This window comes from Ambystoma mexicanum, chromosome 11 (assembly GCF_040938575.1).
Source record: "Ambystoma mexicanum isolate Mex_15411 chromosome 11, UKY_AmexF1_1, whole genome shotgun sequence".
Taxonomy (NCBI): domain Eukaryota; kingdom Metazoa; phylum Chordata; class Amphibia; order Caudata; family Ambystomatidae; genus Ambystoma; species Ambystoma mexicanum.
Window position 1 is genome coordinate 3,864,210 of NC_090934.1, and position 20,486 is coordinate 3,884,695.

The following is a 20,486-nucleotide window of genomic DNA, read 5'->3' on the forward strand; positions in this document are numbered from 1 at the left end:
CACAAAATTCATATCAATCATTGTATACCCGTCATGGGCCCTGACCCAAGGACATTCAACAATGGAACGTTATATTTCCAGTCAGACCTGTGGGCGTCTCCACGCCGCTAGTTGAGACCCGAAAGCGCTGTCCTTCGAATTCCTAATTTGCAACATCACGTCGATAAGGCACCTGTGTACGCTTAAATTCACAAATTCATCCATGCAGTGCGGCTGTGTGTGAAAATGGCAACTGCACCCAATCAGTAATGGTACTCCCCTCCCGTCGGTGCACGTCGGTACGGTGCTGCATGAGGGTCCACCGTTGATCGAGTACTACATTCCACTGACCCTTCACAAGTCTGCTCGCGAATGCTAATATAGTATGTGGAACAATGGGGCCATAGCAGAATCAACAAATAAACCAATATGCCACTGCCATCCGGATTGAAAACATGAATGTAAATGCAAGATGCCATGCGTCGGATTGCAGCGTTGTGTGCGGGACGTGCTCGCACGAAAGGCATCGCAGCTGACACAGGTGGAATGAATCACCACAGGTGAAGGCCATACAGCCTGAACACACATAAATTGCACGGCCAACCCCCTCCCCCAACCACACCCACTCCAGAATGCTACCGGCAGGACTAGCGATGTTGGGCCTGGGGGACCTGATCGCACTGCAAGTACTCCAACTGCAGGAAGAAGACGAACGCCAACTACTCCAACAACCGGCCGCACAGAGGAGACGCAGGAGGAGGAGGAGGCGGAGGCGGGCAAGGCAGGGCCAGCAAGCCCCACCAGCACCACGCAGGCAGCCCGCAATCCCACGCCTCCGAGCTAATCCGTTCAACCTCACAGCTGAGCAGATCCACACCCTCTACCGCTTGGACCGGGACACCATAGCCGCCATTGTCAACATGACACACGCCGACCTTGTCAGCATGATAGATAGCCCAACCGCCATCCCACCCCTACTGAAGGTGGTGTCTGTACTCCACTTCCTGGCCACAGGCACCTACCAGCACACAGTCGGACAGTTGCATGGCATCTCACAGCCACTATTTTCACAGACACTATTCCAAGTGCTTGATGCCCTCCTGAAGCACTCAGACGACTACATCACTTTACCACGCTCGGAGCAAGAGATTACAAACGCCAAAGTGGGATTCCATGCACTTGGCGGCATACCGGGTTGCATTGGTGCCATCGACTGCACCCATGTGGAATTGGTTGTCCCACATGCCATGGAGGTGCAGTACCGCAACCGGAAACAATATCATTCTATCAATGTACAAATGGTGTGTGACTCCAACAGGATCTTTACACATTGTTGTGCACGATTTCCAGGATCAACCCATGATTCTATGGTCTTGCGGAACTCTAGGATACCACGCTACATGGAGCGACACGCAGGGCACCGATCCTGGCTACTCGGTGAGTCTCATTTTATGCATGAGTATGTGGGGTAGGTGATGCGTGAATGACCTGGCAGGAAGGGGGGGGGATGCGTACGTAGCAATGACATTCCACAAACATCCTTTGTTGTCCACATACAGGTGATGCCGGGTATTCACTGAAGAGATGGCTCCTTACACCAGTCCGGAACCCACAGAACCAGCATGAGGAGGACTACAACCATGCCCACTCACGTACCCGCGTGGTCATTGAACAGGCATTCGGCCTACTGAAGGCTCGTTTCCGCTGCCTCAGCAGGTCTGGCGGGGCACTCCTGTACCGCCATGAGAAGGTTGCAAAGATGGTCATGGCATGTGTCATGCTACACAACATGTGCGTACGTAGGAATGTGGCCATGCCCCCCGACGCAGAACTGCAAGCACCTGAAGATGGTCATGATGATGGCGGGGATGTGGCAGCACCTCAAGGAGGCCGGAGGCACAGGAGGCCCGTGAATTACGTCAGAATCTCATAGATGCATGCTTCTAGCACTCACGCCTGGTGGCTGTTACATGGACACGGGACTTGTGGCACTGTGTGTGTCTGGGACATGCACATTGTGGACTGTACGCCTAGATAGGCCTCGTACACAAAGATCAATGTCCACACATCTCATAGGATGATTGTGTAGGATTGTATTGCATTTGTGAAATGACATTACACACCCAATCGACCCGCCACCCAATGTAGCCCAACACACCCCCTACACCCTCCCACCTCCCCCCCGAGCACCAGTGTCCAGAGATGCTCATTGTCAGTGGGCAGACGCTATTGCAAGCCCCCTCTCCGGGTATCAGGGGCACCCCTGCCTGTAGAGCGCCGGGTCCTCCCAGATCTACGTTGGGGGCTGCCCTGGACGGAACTTGCAACGGATGATGTCTCTGCCTGCTCACGTCCATGCATGTCCCTAAGGGTTTGTGAGAGCTCAGTGAGCACACGGCGCACAGTGGCAAGTTCACCACATACGTCTTTGGACGTCGCATGCAGTTCCCCCCTCAGGCTCTCGGTGCTTCTCTCCATCTGTTCCCTCAGGCTCTCGGTGCTTCTCTCCATCTGTTCCCTCAGGCTCTCGGTGCTTCTCTCCATCTGTTCCCTCAGGCTCTCGGTGCTTCTCTCCATCTGTTCCCTCAGGCCCTCGGTACTTCGCTCCATTTCTGCCCTGAGTGTCTCAGTAGATGTTTCAATGGCTGCCTTAGAACCCCCACATTCAGCAGCATGGTCCTTGAGGAGCGTGGCCAGTTGCTGCTGTTGCACGATCATGTGCTCGAGGGACTGTTGCCTCTGCTGGGCCATGCCCATTTGCGGTGGTGTCACAGAGGGGCTGGACGCCTCATGTTGCCCTGCCACAGGACTTGGGGGGGTTGGCCAGTCGTCGTCTTGTGGGTGCCCCTGCGTGGTTTCCTCATGGTGTACGGGATGATGCAAACAGGGGGATTGTGACAGGTCATGGATGGGTCCTACGTCGACAGCACCGTTTTCTGTGTCGGAGCATGCTGGCATGAATGCAGTGTCAGCCATGGTGCTGCTGCCACCAGAGGCAGTGCCTTCTGTGGCATCCGTTGGGGGGACCTGTGGTGCTGCTGTTGTGGACGTGCTGGCTGCTGGGGTGCCTGTTGGAGTCCCCTCCAGTGTGCTGCCGCTTGATTTGTGCTGCTGCCGTGTCTTGATCCGTGCAGCTGAGGTGGAGGGTCTTTGGCCGTTGGTCTTGGCCCTCTTTGCAGGTGTGCTGGTAGGGGTATCCTGGAGCTCGTCGTTTGAATCGGACCCTGTGGTGGAGTAGAGGAGGGCGAGCGTTATTGATGGGTCTGTGGTATTTGTAATGGCATTGTATCACATGCATTGGGGTGGTACCTGAGGGTGATTTGGGTCAGGGCCTTGGAGGTGGTCTCATTTCAGTGTGGATTGGGGATGCAGTTATTTTGCAGTCTGCAGTTAGGGTGTGCATGCTGCACATGTAGGGTGTGTTTTTGGGGTTTTTAATTATTTATGTATTTATTCTGACTTTTAAAGGGCGCTGTCATGGCGATGTATGTGGTCGTTCTCCTGGTCATGTGTTCCTATTGCACTATGGGGACATAGTGGATTTGGCATAGTTTCAATTGGGCCACCTACCTGATTCTTCGGATGTCTGCACTCCTTTCTCCATCCCTCCGACTCCCTCTATGCTCTCCATTCCAATGGTGGAGGCACAGATTTCTTCCCAGGGGGTCAACTTGATGGGTGATTCCGATCCTCCCCCGGTGGCTGTGGCGATGTTCCGGTTGGCAGAGAGTATGCTCCGGACGCGTATCCGTAGGTCGTCCCATCGCTTTCTGCATTGCTGTGGGTTGCGGGGTGCGGTCCCCACCGCACTTACCCGCTGTGCCACCAGGGCCCATATGGCCTTCTTGTTCGCAAGGGCCGTCCTCGTCATTTGCGTGGAGAAGACGACGGCAGCATGCTCCTGGAGGGTCTCCGTGAGCACGGTGAGTTCCTCATGGGAGAAGTGGACCTGCCGCTTGCGGTCGCACGCTTTTTTGGCTACTTTTCCCATTTTAGTTTTTTAATCTGGGCTGGCTGACGGGTTGGGATGTGTCTCGGGGTCGGAGTTTTAATGGTTGTGGGGGGGTTCTGTTTTATAGGTGTACGGTGTGCTGTTTCCCGTTCCGGCCCCATGTTTTAGCTTCCGTTTCCGTATATTTACGGTGGCCGTAGTTTGCGCCGGCCGCTCATTCCGGTGACCGCTGAGATGGGTGGCGGTATTGCACCTAGGGCGGCGTACGACGGCGGTAAGGGGCGTTTTGGGGTCATTTCCGCCGTCGCGGACTTTGCACTTCCGCCATGGCGTAATGCTCGTGCCCGATGGGTCGGAATCAGCCGCACTTTTCTCCTTCGTGCAGTGGCGGAAACGCTGTTTGCGCTATGGCGGTCATGTCAGTTACTTTCCGCCAGGGTCGTAATGAGGGCCCATGTCATTCATGTTAAAGAAGTCTTACACAGACTACAGAAGAACCATCTCTTTTGTAAATTAGAGAAATGCGAATTCCATAAAAACAAAGTGGCATATCTAGGGTATATCCTGTCCGATCAAGGAGTCTCCATGGACCCCTCAAAGGTGTCAGCTATCCTTGATTGGCCAGCTCCCAAGACAGTTAAAGAAATACAGCGATTTCTTGGCTTCGCGAATTTCTACAGGCGCTTAATTCCTCATTTTTCTACCCTCACACATCCCATCACTCATCTGCTAAAGAAAGGGGTTGTATTTCGGTGGACAAATGAAACTCAGGAATCCTTTCAGGAGCTAAAAGCCCTATTTACTAGAGCTCCTATCTTGGCAATGCCGGATCAGCTTCACAGATTCATAGTGAAATCAGATGCCTCAGACCAGTGTATTGGAGCGGTTCTGTTACAACCGGACGACAGGGGGTTCGAAAGACCCATTGCTTACCTATCGAAGACTCTATCCCTGGCAGAAGTAAATTACACGGTTCTCGAGAAAGAGTTGCTCGCGATCAAGAGGGCCTTTGAAGAATGGCGTCATTTACTTTTGGGAGCATTATTTCCTATTGAAATAAGAACCGACCATCACAACCTCCGAGCACTGCAATATGCCCAAACCAACAATAGTAGACAAGCTAGATGGGCGCATTTTTTTTCACCCTTCCAGGTTACATTCACTTTCATACCGGGCAAGACAAATCTCAAAGCGGATGCTTTATCCCGCAGTAATCCACGAAAAGGAGCTCCCTTTCAGCCTGAACCTATGTTTCCCAACCTGGTCACAGTGCCTGTTGTCCATTCTTTTCTTCAAAAGGTAGCACTAAGGACAAGAAATCTGGACTTGGATCGGGACGATACCCTGCGAGAACTAGGACTTACTGCTGATCGGGGTCTTCTTTTCAAGGAAGACAAGATGTACCTTCCCGATCAAGAACTACAATTAGAAGTACTTCAAATGTGTCACGACTCCAAGGCAGCCGGGCATAGAGGTACTCTCAATACTACAGAACAAATTCAACGGCACTTCTGGTGGCCGACACTTCGCAAGGATGTAATGGACTATGTCGCGTCTTGTCCGGTGTGTCTACAAACCAAGACCCCAAGGATTTCTCCTATTGGCAAACTTATCCTGACCCAAATTCCTACGAAACCTTGGCAAATAATATCAACTGACTTTATCGTGGATCTACCAAGGTCAGAGGGTTGTAATACCATAATGGTGACAATAGACTCTTTGACCAAATTGGCGCATTTCGTCCCTCTCCCATCTGTTCCATCTGCACCTGTTATGGCCAGGGTATTCGTGGAATGCATTTTTTCACTCCACGGACTACCGGAGGTTATTATCTCGGATCGAGGACCACAATACACGTCACAGTACTGGAAACATGTTTGTCGTTTACTAGGGATCTCAAGAGCGCTCAGTTCAGGATACCACCCTCAGACCAACGGCCAGACTGAACGTTTAAATCAAACCCTGGAAGCATATCTAAGATGTTATATATCAGCTTTACAAGATAATTGGAAGGCTTTACTGCCTATAGCAGAATTGGCTTATAATAATGCGGTTCATTCCACCATACGTGTTAGTGCTTTCTTTAGTACATTTGGATTTCATCCGGAGGTGTACCCATCAACTGTTCCCACGGATACTTCGTATCCGGATTTAGACGGGTTAATAACCTCCATTCAACAAGGACATCGAAATGCACAGGAAGCTCTAAAGGATGCTCATGAACGCTATAAGATACAAGCCGACAAACATCGGAGTCCCACACCTTACATTCAAGTTGGTGACAAGGTCTGGTTGTCGAGTAAATATCTCCCCAAGAGTTTGAAACCTTCAAAATTATCGCCGAGATACTTTGGACCCTTTTTGGTTCTTGAAAATAAAGGTCTGGCTGCTTTCAAGTTACGTCTCCCTTTTTCTTGGAAACGCATACACCCTACATTCCATGTTTCTCAGTTGAAGCCTGACGTACAATCCTGATTCCATGTGTCCAAGAAGGGAACTCCCCCTCCGGTCCTGACAAGTGAAGGACCGGAATACAAAGTCTCCTCGATCTGTGATTCACGCTATAGAAGAGGGGTGCTACAGTTTCTTATAGACTGGAAGGGATATTCTCAGGCGGAACGTTCTTGGGAACCCGCCTCAGCGGTTCATGCTCCCCGTTTGGTTAGCAGGTTTTACCGGCTACATCCTGGTAAACCGGGTTTCGTCGCCCTTCGGAGGGGGCATACTGTCACGTCCGCTCCCTCTAGGGGGCGACTAACTCCCTCTAGGGGGCGGCTCACGTGGACTTTCTGGCACAGGTGGAGACGAGTTTCATGCATCGCCTCTACCTCCTCCAACATGGCGGTAGCAAGGAAAAGCAGCGCTCCAGCCTTCCGAATCTGAGAGTGTCGGATGACTCCGCCCCCAACCTCGCAGAATGGATTTCCTTTGGCGGCGTCTTCGTTCTAGCGCGTTGCTACTGTTTTCAGAGGCCACGCACCGTGGTTTCGTCATTCTAGGATAGCTCTCTTTACCCTTCGAATACTCCGCTTGTCTGTAATCTTTCAACCGTCTCTCCCTTTTCTCAGTATCAGACTCCTCTGTTCTTGGTCCTCTTCCCTACCAGCTCTCCACACGCTTACACCGAAGGCATTGGTTCTACACTCTGCAGTACGTATAGTTCCGTACCCCCCCCCAGCATACAACATACTTTCATTCATTCCATCACTAACCTTTCTCCATTCTTCAGTCTCTTCTGCAAGGACAGGGAGTTACTTTCTACCACGCGCTGAACAGAATACAACCTTTGTGCAAGCCGTCTTACACCCCCTCAACAGACATTCAGACTTAAAGGTATATCGCTCACCAGAGTCCTACTTCAGCAATCTCTCCCTTTTCTAAACACCACCTGGTTTCTCTCTTCAGGATAGTTCGCGATCGCAAGTCCAACTCCCGAAGTCACTCCTGGGGAATCAAGACTCGCCCATCGCTTCTTTCGAGTTCCTGGCACAACAGGGTTTTCTCCCCCACAAGGGTTTCCCTGACTTCCCCTCCTCGACCTGGGTTTCTCCGGCGCGGGGAGAGGAGGTTAGGTGAGCTTTCCATTCGTCTCTATGAATTCCTACTGGACCAGGTTAGTGTTGTCTTGTTGTTTATCTGATATCTGCAGTAGGGACTGTGAACACCAAACCTTTGGAAAAAAGGTACATAGATTGTAACAATAACCGTTTCTTTGTTATGTATTCTTATGATTTCCCATGTTCCCACATCCCCTTTTATCTTGTGGCGCCTGTAAATACCTGTGTTTAGGTGCCATACAAATGTCAAATAAATAAATAAATGTAACAAAAAGGTTTATTAAATCTAATTATACTCACCGGGTTCCATTCCATCAGGTTTGAGGCCAGAACCAATATCATCTGAAAGAAGAAATGAAAAGCCTGAGTCCAAATAACTGCTTGAATGTGTTGAAATGTGCATGTACACCTGACCACTTGCGCCCACTCTACACCCGTGCAACTGCACATCTACTTATTATGGAGATAATTTCACTGTGTACAAGGCACCCTCACCAAACTCCAAAGACGTTCACTGGTAGAAATGATGCTGTATTTTCCATTGTTTAGAAATATGCCCAACCTCTGGAGGATGCACTCCTGGGCAGCACACCCTTCAGAGCCAGTAGACGAGCACTGAGAAGTACAAGGAGAGTCTAGAGGTGGAAGGTGGCAGCCAAAACAGGGGAGGAAAATAAGAAACCGAGGCAGGTTGTCATGATCTCTGCTTCCAAAAGGTCAGGGTTTTCCCAACTCCCTTGGAAGCAGATCCATAACCCAGGTTCCGAGTGCCAACCAGTCCCAATTGGGACCTTTTGGACCCAGTCCTGGCGCCAGTGGCACCAGGCTCATAAATATGCCCAGTCCCAGCGCTGGAAGCGCCGGGCTCATAATGCTTGGGTGGACTTACCTGCAGCAGACCATGCTGCTTACTTGCCTGCCAGTTGAGCCTCTGATCCTCTTCTGTTTGGAACTACTTTTCCTGTTGGGTGGGGCAGGAGCCACTCCCTAGGTTCAGAACACTGGAACTCTTCTGGAAAGCAGGAACTCTTTTCTTACCTAGGCGTGGCTGTGGAAGGAGACACCTAAGCACTACAGGAGGCTATTTAAACCACACCCGATGGATGAATCTTGCTTTGCGTTATTCTGCATCCTCTGCAGCAGAACGCTCATCGTGTCTTCTGCATCTGATCCTGGGCCTAAGGAAAAAGGCTTACCATCCTGAATCCAGTCTTCAGCAACATCTATAAAGACAAGAAAGAACAGGTTAGCATTACGGTCTTCAGAGACAGCTCTTCACTTACCTGGTCCATCGGCTGTCACCAACACCTCGCACTGCATTCCGACATCTGAAAGACAAAGGCTTACCTACTCTTCGTGCGCTCCGGAGGTCTTCACACTGCATTCCGGCATCTGAAAGACAAAAGCTTACCAACTCTTCGCACGCTCCGGAGGCCTTCGGCGCTGCATCCCGCATCTGAAAGACAAAACAAGGTGCGTTTAAAGACATTGGGGAACTTTAATACTCACGTGCCATTACTCCTTTCCACATCTAACCCAGTGGGTATTCCGGCACCCTGCAGCCGCTCTGAACTTGTACCTGCAAAATAAAAAGACAGTTAGAGCGCATCGTGAAGCAGGCAACAAGCGCTTACTTACGTGCTTCCAGGGGCTTCTATTCATCACACAGGCTCCATCTTCAACTCACTTCAGCCCGTCATCCGCCATCGCCGGAACCCTGCAAAACAAGAGACATCATTACTAAAGACTTTAAAGACATTAGAATTACTCGAAACTTACCGTTCGTGCAGTAAACGACGGACAGCAGTCCTCTGAAGTCAAGAGGCCTGCTCCCCTTATCCAGTGAAGAAACTGGTTACAGCACCCTGCCCCGAGGCAGATGGAGAGCACGGCGTTCACTTACCTAAGGTGAAAGCGTTAACCTTTGGGGTTCTACGCGAGAAGAGAAAGGGAAGAAGAGAGGGACATTCAATAACCCAGTTCATTAATCCCATATTTTCTATCTGCAGACATCTTACCCTTCGAGTCAGACATACAGTGCACAGAGGTCCAGCCCAAAGAGCCAGCCGTGTGTTACACATCACCTTTGAAGATACGGTATACGCCCAGTCAAGACCGGCGCCTCTACGGGAATCAGGTGAGCGTTACACAGGTTTAGAAGGGCCAGGAAAGTGAAGAGAGTGACGAGTGGCCATCATAGATCATAGATCTCCAGGACGACGTCCAATGGCAGAAAATAGACCAGCCCAGCACTGAGTGCCCTGGGAACAACACAGACCAGTACTGAGTGCCCTGGAAACAACACAGACCAGTAGTGAGTGCTATGGGAACATCACAGACCATAGGTGAGTGCCCTGGGAACAGCACAGGCCAGTACTGGGTGCCCTGGGAACAGCACAGACCATTGCTGAGTGCCCTGGGAACAGCACATACCAGTACTGAGTACCCTGGGAACAGCATAGACCAGTACTGAGTGCCCTGGGAACAGCACAGACGAGTACTGAGTGCCCTGGGAACATCACAGACCATTGCTGTGTGCCCTGGGAAAGGCACAGACCAGTACTGAGTGCCCTGGGAACAGCACAGACCATTGCTGAGTGCCCTGGGAACAGCACAGGCCAGTACTGGGTACCCTGGGGAAAAGGGGAGTCATGACAACAGCTTATTTACACAGCTCATGCAAAAATAATAAAGTGAAGCCTTTGAACGTTTGAAGCAATGTGGACATAGAGGCTGCTCACAGGTAATTGCAGACCCCTATTGTCAGCTCAGGTCACTTCAGGATCCCAGCTTGTATGAGCTTCAGGGCTTCTGCACTTAGACGGGAGGCTGGGATTCACTATCAGATGAAAGGATTCAAACATGACAGAGAGAGCACACCTTTCAACATTTAAAATGATGTTCTGAGTTCAAGGATGCAAATTCACTATGTGCCCTGAGAGACAATTGGTGCCTCAGGGTTAAAGTGAGCCAAACGTATCCTGCTCTGTTGCAAGCCTCCTTTCACTTTGAATTTGTGGGATCTAATGGTAGGTGGCAGACCACCATGGGATAGTCTATGGGGCAGGAGCGTCATTTGGAGATCGCCAGGGGTTGCAGCTGCGACCCCTGAGTTCTCCCTTACTACCCCTGTGGTTTCCTTTGCTACCCTAATAACCCACTCTTTTTTGTTGTTTAAATGTAAGCTCCTTGGCTGTGGCCAGCACCATGTGGCTCTTTGTTTCTGGAGTGGCTGGCTTTCTTCTTCAGGCCTCTTAAAAACAAACAGGGGGTTCCACAACTGTAAGTGTAACACTTTGAGCAGTCACCCTAAATAAGAAAGAATAGGAATAACAAATAATGTGTCTCTCTGGAATTCCATACAATAATTGCTAGACTCATTAAAGCGTTATTTCAGGCACACTTCAGGGGGTGAGTCACTGATTTAATCTGTTCTTAAACACCTCAACTCAGCCTTTCATCCTTCTGAGGTCGATAAATGAGTACCAACACAGCTTGGGCGATATTGTATGTATATTTGTTCTACATAAAGCACCTGAGCGTTAGTGCTATATAATAAAACGTCATTATCATTTGGCCTTGTACGTCTGCTTGCATTCACAGTAATTTGGTAATATGGGCGTATACACACTAATATTAATGATACATATGGTGATCCATTCTTGTATGAAATGTATATCACCTTATAGGGATATCCTAACCATATTTTTCGTAGTGTACTTAGGGACAATGCTATGTGATGCTATGTGATGTTGCGACTTGTGGTTGTGCTACTGGCTTCTGCCTGCCTGGGAAGAGTGAGGGCTGCAGATCTGGCCGGATAAATGGTGTCCTGCAAGAGTCAACGTGACGCAGATGTTGCCACTTGTGGTTGTGGCTTCTGCCTTCCTGGGAAGAGTGATGGCGGCAGATCTGGCTAGATAAATGGTTTGCTGGAGAGTCAACGTGACACAGATGTGGCCACTTGTGTGCTTGGCTTCTGCCTGCCTGGATAAATGGTGTCCTGTAAGAGTCAACGTGACACAGATGTTACCACTTGTGGTCCTGACTTTTGCCTGCCTGGGACGAGGGAGGGCTGCCGATCCGGCTGGATAAATGGTGTCCTGCAAGAGTCAACATGACACAGATGTTGCCACTTGTGGTCCTGGCTTCTGCCTGCCTGGGAAGAGCGAGGGCTGCAGATCTGCCTGGATAAATGGTGTCCTGCAAGAGTCAACGTGACGCAGATGTTTCCACTTGTGGTCGTGGCTTCTGCCTTCCTGGGAAGAGTGATGGCGGCAGATCTGGCTAGTTAAATGGTTTGCTGGAGAGTCAATGTGACACAGATGTTGCCACTTGTGGTCCTGGCTTCTGCCAGTCTGGGAAGACCGAGTGCTGCAGATCTGGCTGGATAAATGGTTTCCTGCAAGGGTCAACGTGACACAGATGTTGCCACTTGTGGTCCTGGCTTCTAACTGCCTGGGAAGAGTGAAGGCTTCAGATCTGGCTGGATAAATGGTGTCCTGCAAGAGTCAATGTGACACAGATGTTGCCACTTGTGGTCCTGGCTTCTGCCTGCCTGGGAAGCGTGATGGCGGCAGGTCTGGCTGGATAAATGGTGTCCTGCAAGAGTCAACATGACACAGATGTTGCCACTTGTGGTCCTGGCTTCTGCCTGTCTGGGAAGACCGAGTGCTGCAGATCTGGCTGGATAAATGGTGTCCTGCAAGAGTCAATGTGACACAGATGTTGCCACTTGTGGTCCTGGCTTCTGACTGCCTGGGAAGAGTGAGGGCTGCAGATCTGGCTGGATAAATGGTTTCCTGCAAGAGTCAACGTGACACAGATGTCGCCACTTGTGGTCCTGGCTTCTGCCTGCCTGGGAAGAGTGATGGCGGCAGGTCTGGCTGGATAAATGGTGTCCTGCAAGAGTCATCGTGACACAGATGTTGCCACTTGTGGTCCTGGCTTCTTCCTGCTTGGGAAGAGTGAGGGCTGCAGATCTGGCTGGATAAATGGTGTCCTGCAAGAGTCAATGTGACACAGATGTTGCCACTTATGGTTCTGGCGTCTGCCTGCCTGGGAAGAGTGAGGGCTGCAAGTCTGGCTGGATAAATGGTGTCCTGCAAGAACCAATGTGACACAGATGTTGCAACTTGTGGTACTGGATTTTGCCTTCCTGGGAAGAGTGAGAGCTGCAGGTCTGGCTAGATAAATGGTGTACTGGAGAGTGAACATGACACAGATGTTGTCACGTTTGGCCCTGGCTTCTGCCTGCCTGGGAAGAGCGAGTGCTGCAGATCTGGCTGGATAAATGGTGTCCTGCAAGAGTCAACGTACACAGATGTTGCCACCTGTGGTCCTGGCTTCTACCTGCCAGGGAAGAGTGAGGGCTGCAGGTCAGGCTTGATAAATTGTGTCTTGCAAGAGTCAATGTGACAGAGATGTGGCCACTTGTGGTCCTGGCTTCTGCCTATCTGGGAAGAGTGAGAGCTGCAGATCTGCCTGGATAAATGGTGTCCTGCAAGAGTCAAGGTACACAGATGTTGCCACCTGTGGTCCTGGCTTCTACCTGCCAGGGAAGAGTGAGGGCTGCAGGTCAGGCTTGATAAATTGTGTCCTGCAAGAGTCAATGTGACACAGATGTTGCCACTTGTGGTACTGGATTTTGCCTTCCTGGGAAGAGCGAGTGCTGCAGATCTGGCTGGATAAATGTTGTCCTGCAAGAGTCAATGTGACACAGATGTTGCCACTTGTGGTACTGGATTTTGCCTTCCTGGGAAGAGCGAGTGCTGCAGATCTGGCTGGATAAATGTTGTCCTGCAAGAGTCAATGTGACAGAGATGTTGCCATTTGTGGTCCTGGCTTCTGCCTGCCAGGGAAGAGTGAGGGGGGTAGATCTGCTTGGATAAATGGTGTCTATATCTTTGCTGGAATCCACCTCGGGGTGACCACCAGTTCAATTGTGGAAAGCCACCAAATCATTTAATGAATGCTGTGAGACGTTCACTTACTGATACCAAATGGGGACTAGTGAAGGCCGGCTCAGACCCTATCACCCTCCCAACTGTGAGGGGTCAGAAATATGAGGTGCACCATGTTGGGAAGTTTTCTCAAATGCCATTTTATTATTATATAAGGTTGGATGAACACCTCACTATCCCTACCCTAAAGAGGATTTCCCAGCCTAAAATAAACTAAAGGAAACACTCTAATAAAGGAGATCTGCCCCTCACACGTATACATATAACAAATAAACAAGCAAATGTATGACAGTTCAAAACAGCAATGATTAAATAAAAAATATATTCACAGTCTCTCTTCATAACCTTTGCAAATTCCTCCCTCCCGGGTTTAAACGTGATACTGCTTCACAGTTCAAGAAGGAACACAAGGAAATCCTGATTCGCAATTAAAGTTCCAACACAGTTTGATGGAACTTCAATTTATCAGCAAAAGTTCCAACCTAGGAAGTATATGTCTATGTAATACTCTTCTGAAAATGATGCCACTCTCCTTCTGGATACTTGTTCCCAGAGGGGCAGCCTTTCTTGCCACTCTTGTTTCCCCACTGCACAGGCAACCAACGTCTGATAGGGTTAGGGTCTCATCTTGCCCCTCCCCTGGTTTTGGCGATGTGTGTGTATCCCAGCTTGTACCAGATGGTGTATACAATATGGGCAACAGGTTTCAGAGCTTATAAACCTTGCATTTGCCTCCCCTTCTGCTGTTGGCAATATTGGCCAGATTGGGTTTGCCTTGATTTCAGTTTCTCTTGGCTTGGGCAACGCTTGTTGACATTAACTCTTAATAAAGTCACCCCGACGGCTGGCTGGGTTTTCCACAGACTCACACTTTCGAGGATACAGTCAACTTGGAAATCACCTTCACTGATACGCGAGTGCTGCCTTTGCTGCTTTACACTAATTCTGGTTCTACACAAGCGTTTCTTGCTCGCCAAATGCCTGTTTCCACTACTCGAGTGGGGACAGAGCGGTCTGGGTTTACTGACTACCTGTGATCTCACCGGATCACGCGTGCGCCTCTGTTCCCCTCACCGATCACAAGACTTCTGCTGTTGTGGCTCCTCGTGACCCGGCAAACTGCTTCCGTATGTTTGCCTTCGCCCTCGCCACTTCCAATGGGATTGCTCCTGAGGCTCTCTGGTGCATGCCAGCCATCGGAGACCGCCTCAAGGCACTCAGGTGCACGCCAGTCACATGAGACAGCCTCCTGAATGCTTCCCGCTGCGCAACCTCTACACTTTCTGGGGGCACAGACCCGCTCAGGACCGGCAGATGATATTTGCCCAGCAATGGTCCTGGCATCCTTTCTCTCCCCAGCTTCTGCCTGGGCTGCCAGGACGAACTACGCTGCTTCTGCTTCTGACTTCCTCTACTCTTAACCAACAACGCCAACTCTATGGCCTGCACCTAAGGGGGCCTTTTAAGCATCTCAGTCTCCCTCAGGTGTGGGTCATCTGCATTAATGAGCTGGCCACTCCTGCAACATTGTGCCTCTTCAGCCCTCTTCTTCGTCCGAGTACATAGGGAATTATGGGACTTGAAGTCCCTAAGGGAAAAATTAGGTTTTCTTATTTCTGTTGTTTTACAATAAGCCATGAGTGGGGCTTTGGGGACAGTTGATCAAGGGGGTTTCCCGTTCCTCCTGACCTGCCTGCCCCCTCATGTGATCCTCCCGCATAACACCACCCAACAGGGTCAGGATCAGAAAGCATCTGAACTGGCCATATGAGAAGGGTCCTGGACCAGGTTTTCTGGCGGAATCATTGCTGATTAATCACACAACACTCCCCAGAATGGAACCATGTGCATTTGAAAGCCAAGAGGTCAGGCCTGTCAGGTGCCGGCGACTTCCCTCGGGTGTCCGCTTGGCATGACACAGAGGTGGAGCGTGGCTGGGGTAGCTGCCCGACATGGATGGACTGGGAACCGAAAGCATCCCTGGAAATGTTTTTCAAAGCAGCCCAATACTACACCGTGTGAGCATACCCAACTTGAGGCGGGGGTTCTCCCACAAGAAAATGTGTAAATATTGGTCCAAATAGTGAATTTTAAAGCACATTTGTTCCAACATAGGGATTACAAAATAGTTAAAGATAACAGAAAACGGACCTATAACATTTGTAAAGAGTGAGGACCAGCATCCTGGAAGCTTTATAACAAATTCTTCCCTTAAAAGGGAATGCAGTGGTCGAAGTGTATGAAAAGAAGTAGTGGAACGATGTTCCCTGCACGCCTGCCTGGCTCCTCACAAACCCCATCACCACGGCCCCTCCCACGCGCAATCGAAACCCCCAAACAAACACACCTGCTGTTTAAGGGAATATTCAGTGCAGTGCACTGAAGTGCAAGTTTCAACTTCTTCCTATTTTTAAAGAAAACTATTCCGGAACAGTTTCTTTTTAAATATAAAAGTATAGAAACAGTAAAACTTAATTAAAAAAAGTAGAGGAGCAGCGCTCCCAATGGCTCCCGCTCACTTCAGCCACTACAGGGGATGTGGACATGTGGGAGTAAGGGGTGGGTGCGCAAGGGTGAAAGGAGCAGAAATGCATGGTACTGTGGTGGGAGTAAGGGATGGGTACATTAGCACACGGGTGAAAGGAGCAGAAATGCAGAGTATTGTGGTGTGAGTAAGGGATGGGTGCACAAGCTAACGGGTGAAAGGAGCAGAAATGCAGAGTAGCGTAGTGGGAGTAAGGATGGGTGTACAAGCACAGGGGTGAAAGGAGCAGAAATGCAGCGTACTGTGGTGTGAGTAATGGGTAGGTGCATGTGCTCACAGGCGAAAGGAGCAGAAATGCAGGGTACTGTGGCGGGAGTACGGGATGAGTGCATGAGCACATGGGTGAAAGGAGCAGAAATGCAGGGCACTGTGGTGGGAGTTAGGGATGGTTGCATGAACACACGAGTGAAAGGAGCAGAAATGCAGGGCACTGTGGTGGGAGTTAGGGATGGTTGCATGAACACACGGGTGAAAGGAGCAGAAATACAGGGCACTGTGGTCACTGTGGTGGGAGTAAGAGATGGGTGCTGAACACACGGGTGAAAGGAGCAGAAATACAGGGCACTGTGGTGGGAGTAAGGGATGGGTGCTGAACACACGGGTGAAAGGAGCAGAAATGCAGCGCACTGTGGTGGGAGTAAGGGATGGGTGCATGAACACACGAGTGAAAGGAGCAGAAATGCAGGGCACTGTGGTGGGAGTAAGGGATGGGTGCTGAACACACGGGTGAAAGGAGCAGAAATACAGGGCACTGTGGTGGGAGTAAGGGATGGGTGCTGAACACACGGGTGAAAGGAGCAGAAATACAGGGCACTGTGGTGGGAGTAAGGGATGGGTGCTGAACACACGGGTGAAAGGAGCAGAAATGCAGGGCACTGTGGTGGGAGTTAGGGATGGTTGCATGAACACACGGGTGAAAGGAGCAGAAATACAGGGCACTGTGGTGGGAGTAAGGGATGGTTGCATGAACACACGGGTGAAAGGAGCAGAAATGCAGGGCACTGTGGTGGGAGTAAGGGATGGTTGCATGAACACACGGGTGAAAGGAGCAGAAATACAGGGCACTGTGGTGGGAGTAAGGGATGGTTGCATGAACACACGGGTGAAAGGAGCAGAAATACAGGGCACTGTGGTGGGAGTAAGGGATGGGTGCTGAACACACGGGTGAAAGGAGCAGAAATACAGGGCACTGTGGTGGGAGTAAGGGATGGGTGCTGAACACACGGGTGAAAGGAGCAGAAATGCAGGGCACTGTGGTGGGAGTTAGGGATGGTTGCATGAACACACGGGTGAAAGGAGCAGAAATACAGGGCACTGTGGTGGGAGTAAGGGATGGTTGCATGAACACACGGGTGAAAGGAGCAGAAATACAGGGCACTGTGGTGGGAGTAAGGGATGGGTGCTGAACACACGGGTGAAAGGAGCAGAAATACAGGGCACTGTGGTGGGAGTAAGGGATGGGTGCTGAACACACGGGTGAAAGGAGCAGAAATGCAGGGCACTGTGGTGGGAGTTAGGGATGGTTGCATGAACACACGGGTGAAAGGAGCAGAAATACAGGGCACTGTGGTGGGAGTAAGGGATGGTTGCATGAACACACGGGTGAAAGGAGCAGAAATACAGGGCACTGTGGTGGGAGTAAGGGATGGGTGCTGAACACACGGGTGAAAGGAGCAGAAATACAGGGCACTGTGGTGGGAGTAAGGGATGGGTGCTGAACACACGGGTGAAAGGAGCAGAAATGCAGGGCACTGTGGTGGGAGTTAGGGATGGTTGCATGAACACACGGGAGAAAGGAGCAGAAATGCAGGGCACTGTGGTGGGAGTAAGGGATGGTTGCATGAACACACGGGTGAAAGGAGCAGAAATGCAGGGCACTGTGGTGGGAGTAAGGGATGGTTGCATGAACACACGGGTGAAAGGAGCAGAAATGCAGGGCACTGTGGTGGGAGTTAGGGATGGTTGCATGAACACACGGGTGAAAGGAGCAGAAATGCAGGGCACTGTGGTGGGAGTAAGGAATGGTTGCATGAACACATGGTTGAAAGGAGCAGATATGCAGGATACTGTGGTGGAAAATATACCTATGCTGCTATTTATGTAATGCCTTCTATGCCTTACATGCAAAGCTAAGCATCACTTGTGTTTGCCACATTGAATCATGATACTCTGCCTCACACTAGCCTAACCCTATGTCGTTATGCGCACGTCTTAACCGAATATAAACCAGGTATGCTGCGATAAGCAGCCAACTTCACAGACTGTTTGCTTCTTACGTGTTTCTGCTTTGGCTCCGACAAGCGAGAAGTAGAACATTGCCTCACTCGGTGAGACTGCTTCAATGTGTAGAATTAGCAACATTCAGTGGACCAGGCACTGCCTGTGACCTGTGAGAACCATAGTTACTCCAGAATCTGCAGACTTGCTAAAAACGTATCTGAATATGCCTGCTCCATGTTGCAACGTACTCTGGCATGAGAAGGTAGTCTATGTTTGCATTCTGTGGCCACCGAAAGATGTTTGGTACGCATCTTCCATAGAAGACCATGCAATTATTTGCCCAAATGTCCCAACTTTCTTCGTCACTAGCCAGCCTTGACTCGCAGACTTTCCTCAAGGCTGCCCAGAATGTGCGATAACTGCTGCATCCTTCTTTGGTGATATCACTGGTACTCCCACTTGTTCCCAAAATGCTTTCATATCTACTTCAAACAGTTTTTCACTATAAACCGCAGTAAAATATAATTACGGTTCCTACTCTCGCGTTTCAAAAACATCTCAATATTTTAAAAAACAGTCACATTTCTGTTCTTCCTATTTTTCTCTAAAGATTACTAGCTGTTTGTTTTTTCCACATCAGCTGTCATGCTAAAATGTAAAAACAAAAGCCTCCTGACTGTGTGTGTTGTGCATGCTGGCAATGATGCATTGTCTGATGTCTACTGATTGCCTACACTTCCATAAAATCACATGTGTGTATGTGTGTGTGTGCTTGTATGTGTGCACGAGTGTGTGTGTTTGTGTTCTCTCTCATGTCAGTGTATCCACGTATACCTTCCCATTGCATGCATCTGCATGAATGTCTTTCCATTTGTATGCATCTGTATGCATACCTTCTCATGAGCATGCTTCTGCATGCTCTCTTTCAATGCTCACTGCTTCCCTTTATGCTAAAATATATAAAAAAATAATGTTCACATATATTCATCATGTTTTTGTCAGCAAACAAAAAATTGCCTTTTAATTCATTTTATCTTTTTCCTCCTTGATAGATATCTACTATACCTAATTGAAAAAACATGCACTAGCAAATTGGTCTGTTTTTTGCTGCAATTTGCACTCAAAAGTACATTTTGAATCTCGGCTACACCTGTGATCTTGGACATATTATTTCAGATTTTGCCTCCAAATGTCCTCAAATTTTACAGACACAATGTACAGCACTTGAAACATTGCTACTTTGCTTGGCACTTGTCTACTGTGTTCCACATTTATTTGATGCACGTTTTAAACTCACATGCATTTACACTTCATGCTACCATTGCAGTGCAATATTTCTCTATTCCCGACTCCCAGTTTGTTTTCTCCTCATTCTGGTTGCCTAAAGCACCCTCCTTTTTCCTTTTGACAATCTATCTCCTTTCCTCTTCATGGCGCAATGAAAACCAATTTTATTCAAAAGAATAGATGCCTCATTGTCTTCTCATTTTGCACAGCCAACCCATGCATGACTCAATAACCTGGGGGCATTTTTAAATGTCCCAGTGTTTTGCCACAATCTACCCCTTAAGACTGTCATATAGTGCACTCAAAGATTACTAGAATGTTTACTTAGATGAATTTGTGAACATTACCTTGGGTCGCATCTGGACAGAAATGGGATTGTTAGCATGTCCCACACCTTCATTGAATTGTGAATACTATCAAGTCCCACACTTAGATGGAATCATGACCATTAACCTGCGTCACATTTAAATAGAATTGTGCATGTTAGCACATCCCACACCTAGATGGAATTTGGAAATGTAAACATGTCCCACACTTGAAAGCATGAGCATTAGCCCAAGTTGCATCTTGATATAAATGTGAATGGTAGCATGTCCCACACTTAGATTGAATTGTGAATCGTAGCATGTGCCACACTTAGATGGAATTGTGAATGGTAGCATGTCCCACACTTAGATTGGATTGTGAATCGTAGCATGTGCCACACTTAGATGGAATTGTGAATGGTAGCATACCCCACACCTAGATGGAATTGTGATTGGTAGCATGTGCCATACTTAGAGGGAATTGTGAATGGTTGCATGTCCCACACTTAGACTTGAATTGTGAATGGTAGCATGAGCCACACTTAGATGGAATTGTGAATGGTAGCATGTGCCACTCTTAGATTGAATTGTGAATGGTAGCATGTGCCACACTTAGATGGAATTGTGAATGGTAGCATGTGCCACACTTAGATGGAATTGTTGGAATTGTGAATGGTA